Source organism: Ranitomeya variabilis, chromosome 1, assembly GCF_051348905.1.
Source record: "Ranitomeya variabilis isolate aRanVar5 chromosome 1, aRanVar5.hap1, whole genome shotgun sequence".
Lineage (NCBI taxonomy): Eukaryota > Metazoa > Chordata > Amphibia > Anura > Dendrobatidae > Ranitomeya > Ranitomeya variabilis.
In genome coordinates, this window is record NC_135232.1 from 336558523 (window position 1) to 336570629 (window position 12107).

The 12107-nt window shown below is 43.3% G+C and overlaps 1 protein-coding gene and 1 long non-coding RNA gene across 5 annotated transcripts in view; one reads left to right on the forward strand and one right to left on the reverse strand.

Annotated features, from left to right (window-relative positions):
- Positions 1 to 12107, reverse strand: part of RNF212B (ring finger protein 212B) — a 471927-nt gene that overhangs the window by 126306 nt on the left and 333514 nt on the right. The window lies entirely within an intron of this gene.
- Positions 1 to 12107, forward strand: part of LOC143817955 (uncharacterized) — a 52259-nt gene that overhangs the window by 24590 nt on the left and 15562 nt on the right. Inside the window, exon 2 of the long non-coding RNA XR_013224227.1 lies at positions 5918 to 5952. This is a non-coding gene — a long non-coding RNA (uncharacterized LOC143817955). The remainder of the gene's footprint in view (positions 1 to 5917; positions 5953 to 12107) is intronic.

The window sequence follows — 12107 nt, forward strand, 5'->3', positions numbered from 1 at the left end:
ATATGGCGGTATGAGCTAACCCTGTTACTTCACAGAGTAGCCGAAACTCAAAGCACTGCGCCCTGTTTGATTTCACAGTGGCACAGGCTAACTACCCAACTGAGAGCAGTCAGTGGTCATGCATGCACACAAACTCCTCGCCGGAGATGCCAGCATTCTAGGGGCTTATTTCAGCCAGGTCCCTGAATACATTCACACAAAATCTCCTCGCCGGAGGTGCCAGCATTCTAGGGGCTTATTTCAGCCGGGTCCCTGAACACAAACTCACATGACCACATTGGCGCAAAGCACATAACATAGAACAATACTAGCCGTGCGACCATGCGAGCCTTAAATAGTTGCAGCACGTACAGGACCTTCCTAGAAGGACCAATGAGAGGCTGCCACAGAGCGTGAGCACCTACAGGACCTTCCTGAAGGACTAATGGCCTTAGCTGCAGTATCTGATCATGTGACCCTCGATCTCCACTGAGAGATCTTACTCTGGGCATGCTCAGAACGAGAAAAGCAGGACTTAGTCCCAGAAGCATCTGCTCGCCGCTGCCCAGCACTGACTTCAATGGCAGAAGCAGGAAACGCAGCAGTAACTTAGTACAGAGTCAGACTGAGCGAGACGCTGGGACCGACGTCTCCACTGAGCAGGCTCCACTGTGGCAGGAGAAGAATGGGAGACCGCAGCGGAGATGGCCCGAGATTCCCCCTGTGCAGAGGCGGGAACTCGACCCCTAACACACAGGTTTAACATCTTTATTGCACTCTCAATCTAAGCAAAGCCCTCGTTCTTCTGTAAAAAAAATGCAAAATAAAAAATCAACAATATCCCATACCTTTCCGCCGTACAGTCAAGTCCCATGCTGCAATCCATCTCAAGGGGCTAAATAGTTTACAACCCGGAGCAGAGCTAATGCTACCGGCCGGGCTTTAAACCACAAAGGAATTAATGAAAAGCTGCCGGCGCAGCAAGGTGACATTAACCCCTTATTACCTCATATGCCAATGCTACAGGGCAATGGGAAGAGAGAGACTAAGTGCCGGAATAGGCGCATCTTACAGATGCGCCTTTTCTGGGGTGGCTGGGGGCAGATTTTTGTAGCCAGTGGAGGGCCAATAACCATGGTCCCTGTCTAGGCTATTAATATCTGTCCTCAGTCACTGGCTTTCCCTCTCTGGCGCAGAAAATTGCACGGGAGCCCACGCCATTTTTTCCGTGAATTAATCCTTTAATTTGACACCTACAGCTCTAAGATTTTACACACACACACACTACTAACATTATTAGTGAGGGGCATATAAATATCTAATGGATATGCAATGGTTTACTGTATGTAAACCATGTCTCATATGCTGCCGGGCTATGTATTGATTTAGCAAAAGCCGACAAATGAATTACCGGCTATTCTGCTGTCTAGCTCTGTATGAAATACAAAGATATATATATATATATATATATATATATATATATATATACAGTGGGGCAAAAAAGTATTTAGTCAGTCAGCAATAGTGCAAGTTCCACCACTTAAAAAGATGAGAGGCGTCTGTAATTTACATCATAGGTAGACCTCAACTATGGGAGACAAACTGAGCAAAAAAAATCCAGAAAATCACATTGTCTGTTTTTTTATCATTTTATTTGCATATTATGGTGGAAAATAAGTATTTGGTCCGAAACAAAATTTCATCTCAATACTTTGTAATATATCCTTTGTTGGCAATGACAGAGGTCAAACGTTTTCTGTAAGTCTTCACAAGGTTGCCACACACTGTTGTTGGTATGTTGGCCCATTCCTCCATGCAGATCTCCTCTAGAGCAGTGATGTTTTTGGCTTTTCGCTTGGCAACACGGACTTTCAACTCTCTCCAAAGGTTTTCTATAGGGTTGAGATATGGAGACTGGCTAGGCCACTCCAGGACCTTGAAATGCTTCTTATGAAGCCACTCCTTCGTTGCTCTGGCGGTGTGCTTTGGATCATTGTCATGTTGTAAGACCCAGCCACGTTTCATCTTCAATGCCCTTGCTGATGGAAGGAGGTTTGCACTCAAAATCTCACGATACATGGCCCCATTCATTCTTTCATGTACCCGGATCAGTCATCCTGGCCCCTTTGCAGAGAAACAGCCCCAAAGCATGATGTTTCCACCACCATGCTTTACAGTAGGTATGGTGTTTGATGGATACAACTCAGTATTCTTTTTCCTCCAAACACGACAAGTTGTGTTTCTACCAAACAGTTCCAGTTTGGTTTCATCAGACCATAGGACATTCTCCCAAAACTCCTCTGGATCATCCAAATGCTCTCTAGCAAACTTCAGACGGGCCCGGACATGTACTGGCTTAAGCAGTGGGACACGTCTGGCACTGCAGGATCTGAGTCCATGGTGGCGTAGTGTGTTACTTATGGTAGGCCTTGTTACATTGGTCCCAGCTCTCTGCAGTTCATTCACTAGGTCCCCCCGCGTGGTTCTGGGATTTTTGCTCACCGTTCTTGTGATCATTCTGACCCCACGGGGTGGGATTTTGCGTGGAGCCCCAGATCGAGGGAGATTATCAGTGGTCTTGAATGTCTTCCATTTTCTAGTTATTGCTCCCACTGTTGATTTCTTCGCTCCAAGCTGGTTGGCTATTGCAGATTCAGTCTTCCTAGCCTGGTGCAGGGCTACAATTTTGTTTCTGGTGTCCTTTGACAGCTCTTTGGTCTTCACCATAGTGGAGTTTGGAGTCAGACTGTTTGAGGGTGTGCACAGGTGTCTTTTTATACTGATAACAAGTTTAAACAGGTGCCATTACTACAGGTAATGAGTGGAGGAAAGAGGAGACTCTTAAAGAAGAAGTTACAGGTCTGTGAGAGCCAGAAATCTTGATTGTTTGTTTCTGACCAAATACTTATTTTCCACCATAATATGCAAATAAAATGATAAAAAAACAGACAATGTGATTTTCTGGATTTTTTTTGCTCAGTTTGTCTCCCATAGTTGAGGTCTACCTATGATGTAAATTACAGACGCCTCTCATCTTTTTAAGTGGTGGAACTTGCACTATTGCTGACTGACTAAATACTTTTTTGCCCCACTGTATATGTCTCACTGACATTATATATATATATATATAGAGAGAGAGAGAGAGAGAGACTGTATATATGTTTTCACGAGTATTTGAGCCCATGGATCCATTATATGTCCATTTTGCAAGACAGCGAGAAAATCTCGCCATACGGATGTCACATGGATGCTTACATGCGAGAAAATCCATCCGTGCACTACATACGGATGACATACGGATCACTGTTCAGGGAACATTTCTGCGATTCTCGTCCATGTAAAACAGACCTTTTTTTTATACGCTTTGTGTGACGCCGGCCTAATGGAAATTTTCAGTACAATGAGGCAGACACCCATATCCATCTTTTTAGTCATACACAAAAGTATGCCTAAGAAGAAGGAACACCACCGGAACACAGGCCAAAGGAGTCCAAAATGTCTCCATCTGCCTCATTATAGTGAATGGTTCCATCTGAATCCTGATTTATGGGGATCCAGAGAGAAGCACTCAGCATACAGGATAAGCGTGAACCTAGCCATAAAAGCGATCACAAAATGTTATGTACCCTAAAATGGTACCAATACCATTCATCTAATGAAAAAAACAAGCTCCACCTTATCTGTCAAAGGAAAAATATGTAGAACCGGTAGTACAAACATATTGAAAAAGATACAGCGCTCTCCTTCCCACCTACCCCTCCCAAAAAATGTGCACAAAATGCAGAGAGTGTCCTCATGTTTGGCATTACTGTAGTAAGAGGAAAGAACCCACTTAAAGGGAACCGGTCACCAATATTTTCTGATTTAACCTATGGACACCACCTTTCAGCCCCATGTGACAGCATTCTATAATGCTGTATATATGAATCAAATTCGCCTTGTAAAGCAAAAAAAAGACCTTTTGTTATACTCACCTATGGGGCGGTCCAGTCCTACTTTTCCTTGTGCATGGTACTGCAGTACTTTTGCTCTGCCCTCAGCAGGGCAGAGAGAAGTACGCCTGGCAGAAGCGCGAAAGGGAACACTGTATGGATAACGTACAATCTATCATCCAAAAGAAGCACAGAAAAAGGACAGCAGGGCAAGAAGAGAGGATGCACTGGACCAAGACCAGCAACACTCATTGGACCCAGGGCCGGCCCGAGAGATTACGGCACCCTAGGCGAAACTATTTTGTTGCACCCCTACTACTTTTAACATACCTCTGAACTTTTGAAGATGGGAAAGAGGGACAATTGCGGCACGCTAAGCGCGCCGCGGCAAATTTTAGGCCACGCCTCTGACCACACCCATTCATAACTAAAAGCTGTTAAAAAATTCTTGGATAATACGACACAATTTCATTCAGATCTCAAATTGTTCTGCATTTCACTTCTCACATTGATCCTTACAAAAAATTTTCGTTTTGAGGACGACTTTTTTATGCAATTGAATGGGACCGCTATGGGCAGTAATGTTGCGCCCCCTTATGCCAACATTTTCATGGCGGAATTCGAGTCTGAATTCATCTATACTCAACCACTCTTCCAACAACATTGTTTACTTTGGAAAAGATATATAGATGACGTCTTTTTAATCTGGAGGGGTAACATGGATTCTCTTATTTTATTTCATCAAACTATCAATCAATGTATGGAGAAATTAACCTTCTCAATGCAGTTTGACCAACGTTCTATTCCTTTTTTAGACACTCGTGATGATTAATGATGATAAAACTTTATCAACAGATATCTATGTTAAACCAACGGATAAGAACAGCCTACTGTTCTTTACAAGTTGTCATCCACGCCACATTAAGAAATCCCTCCCAAAATCACAATATCAGAGGGTGAATCGTATTGTGTCGGACCCTTCACAACGCTCTATACGTCTTAATGATATGGCCTCTAAGTTCCGCAGTCGTGGGTATCCAGATTCATATCTTAGTTTTTCTCCAGATACTCCAGTTTCTAAAACACCACAGGTTGGGGGGCATCGGATGGCTTTCGTCAATACGTACCACCCGTTCATGTCTCTGTTTCAGAAGATTATTTTTAGCCATTGGTCACTTCTGGGGTCGTCCTATCCTGACATTTCTGAATTCCACATTCCTCCACTCATGTGTCATAAAAAAACACCTAATTTGCAGAATCTTTTAGTTAGGGCAGATGTTGGCAGCCCAAGAACCGAGATGAAACAGTCGTTCTTGACATCTTCACGTAAGGGTACATTTCCCTGTTTACATTGTCTGCAGTGCTCACATATTACCAAGGGTGAGGCATTCACACATCCGAGGACTGGAAAATGTTTCCCGGTTCGTGACTTCTACAGCTGTGATTCTTCATATGTCGTTTATTTTATTAAATGTCCTTGCGGTCTCGGATATGTTGGGGAAACCACCCAGCATATCCGAGACCGCATATCACAGCACAAGTCAACCATTCGCTGTAAAAAGACTATGCTACCCATACCTGCACATTTTATTAATCATAATCATAGCATTTCACAGCTACGCTACCAGGTTATTGATAATGTACCAATGGCTAGAAGAGGTGCAAATAGAATATTGAAGTTAAAAGAAAAAGAGGCATTTTGGATTTACACTCTTCAAACTCTAGAACCATTTGGCTTGAATAGAGAATATGAGGTGTTCTATTGATTCTTATGATTCTGTATTATATAACATTCGCAGTTTCTCCTTTTCTCACCTCTTCCATTTTTTGTTTTAGGATATGTGATCTCTTTGTGAGCTTGATCCCTGAGAGCTCATAAGCTATGTATAACTATACATGTGTATATTTGTGTATATTATAGATGAGTAGATATCCTCTGATTATGTACATATATTTGTTTACATATGCTATATGTACTTATTTCTTTTCCCTTCTCTTTCTTTTAGACTTGATTCTGCGGTCCATCACTCTTTGGGTGCAGGTCGGTGCACGACATGGGTGCTTTTTCTTTCCGAATACCCTTTCAATATATATGTTTTATACATTGATATACACATTTACCATCTCTGGTTCTTTCTTTCTCCTTTACCGTCTGCAATACGCGGCGCCTATTTATATATGATGTTTAATATATTACCTTATCATTTCTTATTCCCTGCTTCCGCCTTTCCATTCCCCACTTCCGTCCTTTTTCTTCTATTACGCATGTGCGACATTTAATTTTTGCGCTTGCGCATTATGTGAAGCACTTGTGATCTTTCCGGACATTGGCGCCGTTCTGACGTCATAAATAGGTGACCATTTGCGCCATGCAATACCACACTACTGAATCGGCGTCTTGCCAACATGCACGCGCTCCTCAACCAGGTAACCGATCCGCTTCGGGTGTGATTTTCTAATTCTAATACATAACCTCTTTTGTGCACTCACCGGGACCCCTTTGTCTTTCTTTTCCTCTCTCTTTTCTTTTTTTTAGCATCTTCTTAAATACCGTCATACAGGTAACTGTGTCTTACTGATTATTTGCGCTTATATAATTATATTGCTTATTTTTTCTCTAGTTTGAGCTCCTCAGGATCTGATTTGTGTATACGACAAGGATTCGCAGATGGAACTTGTCTCCACCTCTGAGACATATGAGGATGTTGACCACCTGTATTTATGGATTATTGAGCTCTATCTTTGTTTTTTTTTCCCGTTATTATGTGGGCACTAAGCCTCTATGTATTATTTGATGGGCTGTTATACATATATATTGATATTTATGGGATGATAGGATATGTTGGCTCCGTATATTTATTTTGAGTATGTATTGACCAGTTATTTTGTTTTACTATGTCTTATTGGTGTTTATAAAAAAAATTTTGATTGTATTTTCTTTGTACTGTTACACAGATAAATTACCTTGACAAAGGCCCATCAGGCCGAAACGTTGGTGTATTACATGACTGGTCATAATTCTGAATAAATCTATGAATTTTGGACATTCAATCTTGACAGTTCTCAGATTATTCTACTTATATACCATTCATAACTAGCCACACCCATGTCCACGTCCCAACCACACCCATTTAGCACTGCTGATCACACTGTTTCATAAAGAATAATTATAAACAAAAAAATATGGCCACACAGTGCTCCATACTGTATAATGGCCACACATGATGCTCCATACTGTATATTGGCCGCACATGATACTTCGTACCGTATAATGGCCACACATAGCTACTCCTACACACGCGGCTGCGTTCCGTACACACGCGCTCCGCTCCGTACACCTCGTACACATTTAGCTCCGCTCCATACACCTCATACACACACGACTCCGCTCCGTACACCTTATACACACGGCTCCGCTCCGTACACCTCATACACACACGGCTCCGCTCCATACACCTCATACACATTCAGCTCTGCTCCATACACCTTTTGCCTTTTGAAAAGATTTTTTATAATTTTTTCTATTTTTTCTCTGGCGCCCCCTTAGGGTCGGCGCTCTAGGCGGCCGCCTAGTTCGCCTATACGTTCAGGCCGGCCCTGATTGGACCAGACCGCCCCATAGGGTGAATTGGAGTCATAGTTGCAGCATTATTGAATACTGTCACATGGGGTTAAAAGGTGGTGACGGAAGTTATATTGGAAAAAACTGGTGACAGGTTCCCTTTAACAATTTACGTGGTGCATGTCTCCTCCAGAAGCAGAAGCTGGGCACAATGTATCAGGCACTAAAATTGCATATTTGCAATTTGAACCCCTTTCCGACATCGGGCGTAATAGTACGCCAATGTGAGACTCCCCCTGTTTGGTGACGGCTCTGGAACTGAGCCCACACCTTTCCGGGCACATGTCAGCTGATATATACAGCTGACATTAGCCCGCAACAGCCGCGGGTGGAATCGCGATCCAGCCGCAGCTGTTAACTAGTTAAATGCCGCTGTCAATTTCTGTCAACTTATATATATATATATATTTGGTATTATTTGGTATTGCCGCGTTCAGAATTGCCGATCTATCAATATAACCCCGATCGCTAAACGGTGTAATGAGAAAAAAAATTAAAACCGTCAGAATAACATTTTTTAGTCACCGCTACATTGCAATCAAATGCAATAACGGGCGATCAAAAGATCGTATCTACACCAGAATGGCATCAATATAAATGTCAGCACTGCGTGCAAAAAATAAGCCATCACCCAGCCCCAGATCTCGAAAACTGGAGACGCTTCAGGTTTTTTTTTTACCAAAGTTTGGATTTTTTTTTCTCCACTTAAATAAAAAAGAACCTAGACATGTTTGGTATCTAAGAACTTGTAATGACCTGGAGAATCATAATGGTAGGTCAGTTTTAGCATTTAGTGAACATGGTAAAAAACAACTGTGGAATTGCACTATTTTTGGAATTTCACCGCACTTGAATTCTTTTTCCTGTTTTCCAGTACATGATATGCTAATGGTGTCTTTCAAAAGTACAACTTGTCAAAAAAACAAGCCTGTAAAGGGGTTAACTCAGTAACACCAACAGATTTTTTTCTGGAAAACAATCACACTTTTTGATAATTTCCTTGAGGGGTGTAGTTTCCAAAATGGGGTAACTTGTGCAGGGTTTCAACCGTTTAGGCACATCAGGGGCTCTGCAAATGCAACCTGACTTCTGCTATCTATTTCAGTGAATTTTGCGGTCCAAAAGTCAATTGGTGCTTCTTCCCTTCCAAGCCCTGCCATGCGCCCAAATAGTAGTTTTCCACCACGTATGAGGTATCAGTGTACTCAGAAGAAATTGCACAACAAATTTTATGGACCATTTTCTCCTTTTACTCTAGTGAAAATGAAGCAAAATTTGAGGAAAAAATTTATATTGTCATTTTCACGGCTCAACATTAGAAAATTCTGTGAAACACATGTGGGTTCAAGGTGCTCACCAGAGCTCTAAATAAATTCCTTGAAGGGTGTGGTTTCCAAAATGGATCACTTGTGGGGGGTTTCCTCTATTTAGGCACATCAGAGGCATTCGGTCCTCCATCAATTCCATCCAATTTTGCACTCCAAAAGTCAAATGGTTCTCATTCCATTCAGAGCCCTGTTGTGCGCCCAAACAATATTTTTCTCCCACATATGGGGTTTTGGTGTACTCAGGAGAAATTGAACAACAAATTGTACCCTCCATTTTCTCCTGCTACCCATGTGAAAATGCAAAATTTGGGGCTAAAATTTCGTACTTTGAATTTTTGGAAAACTTTTGTTGGATAAAGTAAAATGTTCATTTTTTTCTTCCACATTGCTTTAATTCATGTGAAGCACCTAAAATGTTAATAAACGTCTTTTAAAATTCTGTCACTTTTAGGTATTTTCTGTCAAATAGGCCCCTTAAAGTTACTTCAAATGTGATGTGGTCCCTAACAAAATTGGTTTTATAAATTTTGCTGGAAAAATGAGATATAAAACTTTTAAGCCTTCTAACTTCCTAACAAAAAAAATTATGATTCAAAATTGACGCTAAGGTAAAGTGGTAAATGTTATTTAATAACTATTTTGTGTGGTGTAACTATCTGTTTTAAGGGCATAAAAATTAAGTTTGAAAATTCTAACAATTTTTGCCAGATTTCCGATATTTTTACAAATAAACATAAAAAATATTTACCTATATTTACCACTACCATAAAAACCACTACCATAAAAAACAATGTGTCACAAAAAACAATCTCATAATCTCTGGGATACATTGCTGCGATCCATAGATGTTACCTCATAAAGTGACACTGGTCAGAATTGAAAAAATTATCCAGGTCAGGAAGGTGAAAACATGCCTGGGAGTGAAGGGGTTAATGTTCCAAAGGAGATGTTATAATCAATTTCAACAGTAGAAAATACTCCACAGAATTCACCCTATTGCTTTTAACCTCTTGGCGAACGCAGATACACATTAAAACGGCGGTTGCTGAGAGTAATTACCGTATATACTTGAGTATAAGCCGACCCGAGTATAAGCCGACCCCCCTAATTTTGCCACAAAAAACTGGGAAAACTTATTGACTCGAGTATAAGCCTAGGGTGGAAAATGCAGCAGCTACCGGTGAATTTCAAAAATAAAAATAGATGCTCCATACCGTTCATTATGGCCCCATAGCTGTGCCATATAGTGCTCTGCACCATTATTGCCCCATAGCTGTGCCATATAGTGCTCTGCACCGTTCATTATTGCCCCATAGCTGTGCCATATAGTGCTCTGCACCATTATTGCCCCATAGCTGTGCCATACAGTGCTCTGCACCATTATTGCCCCATAGCTGTGCCATATAGTGCTCCGCACCGTCCATTATTGCCCCATAGCTGTGCCATACAGTGCTCTGCACCATTATTGCCCCATAGCTGTGCCATATAGTGCTCTGCACCGTCCATTATTGCCCCATAGCTGTGCCATATAGTGCTCTGCACCGTTCATTATTGCCCCATAGCTGTGCCATACAGTGCTCTGCACCATTATTGCCCCATAGCTGTGCCATACAGTGCTCTGCACCATTATTGCCCCATAGCTGTGCCATACAGTGCTCTGCACCATTATTGCCCCATAGCTGTGCCATACAGTGCTCTGCACCATTATTGCCCCATAGCTGTGCCATATAGTGCTCCGCACCGTCCATTATTGCCCCATAGCTGTGCCATACAGTGCTCTGCACCATTATTGCCCCATAGCTGTGCCATATAGTGCTCTGCACCGTCCATTATTGCCCCATAGCTGTGCCATACAGTGCTCTGCACCATTATTGCCCCATAGCTGTGCCATACAGTGCTCTGCACCATTATTGCCCCATAGCTGTGCCATACAGTGCTCTGCACCATTATTGCCCCATAGCTGTGCCATACAGTGCTCTGCACCATTATTGCCCCATAGCTGTGCCATATAGTGCTCCGCACCGTCCATTATTGCCCCATAGCTGTGCCATACAGTGCTCTGCACCATTATTGCCCCATAGCTGTGCCATATAGTGCTCTGCACCGTCCATTATTGCCCCATAGCTGTGCCATACAGTGCTCTGCACCATTATTGCCCCATAGCTGTGCCATACAGTGCTCTGCACCATTATTGCCCCATAGCTGTGCCATACAGTGCTCTGCACCATTATTGCCCCATAGCTGTGCCATAGTGCTCTGCACCGTTGCCCCATAGCTGTGCCATATAGTGCTCTGCACCGTTGCCCCATAGCTGTGCCATATAGTGCTCTGCACCGTTGCCCCATAGCTGTGCCATATAGTGCTCTGCACCGTCCATTATTGCCCCATAGCTGTGCTGCTGCTGCTGCAATAAAAATAATAAAACACATACTCACCTCTCTTGCTTGCAGCTCCTCGGCACCATCTTCCCGGCGTCTCTCCGCACTGACTGATCAGGCAGAGGGCGGCGCGCACACTATATGCGTCATCGCGCCCTCTGACCTGCACAGTCAGTGAGGAGAGAGAGACGCCGGGAAGATGGAGACAGCGCCCGGCGTGTGGAACGAGGACAGGTGAATATGACATACTTACCTGCTCCCGGCGTCCCTGGCTCCTTCCCCCGGACAGCTGGTCTTCGGTGCCGCAGCCTCTTCCTCTATCAGCGGTCACCGGCACCGCTGATTAGAGAAATGAATTATGCGGCTCCGCCCCTATGGGAGGTGGAGCAGCCTATTCATTTCTCTAATGAGCGGTCCCACGTGACCGCTGAACAGGGGAAGAGCTGCGGCACCCGGAGACCGTGGGAGTGGCAGGGGGAGCGTCAGGATCGCCGGGACTAGGTGAGTATGCCTCAGCGCCCTCTCCCCCTCACCCGCCGACCGTGACTCGAGTATAAGCCGAGGGGGCACTTTCAGCCCAAAAATTTGGGCTGAAAATCTCGGCTTATACTCGAGTATATACGGTATTCCCAATTTAAAGCGGTGATCAGGAATAAGGCTGTAGCACCCCCCAAAGTTGGAAAATCTCTGGGGTCTCGGCTACCAGGGGGGTAGTTGAGATCTCGGAGAAGATGATCACGGATGGGTTTCTCGGTGTCCAATCATGTGATCGCCAGCTGTTTCAATGATTTTTCTCTCTTCTGACATGATATAGATTTCAGAGGATAGAGAAATGATGCCCCTTGAGAACTCCTGGTACCTCTGCCAT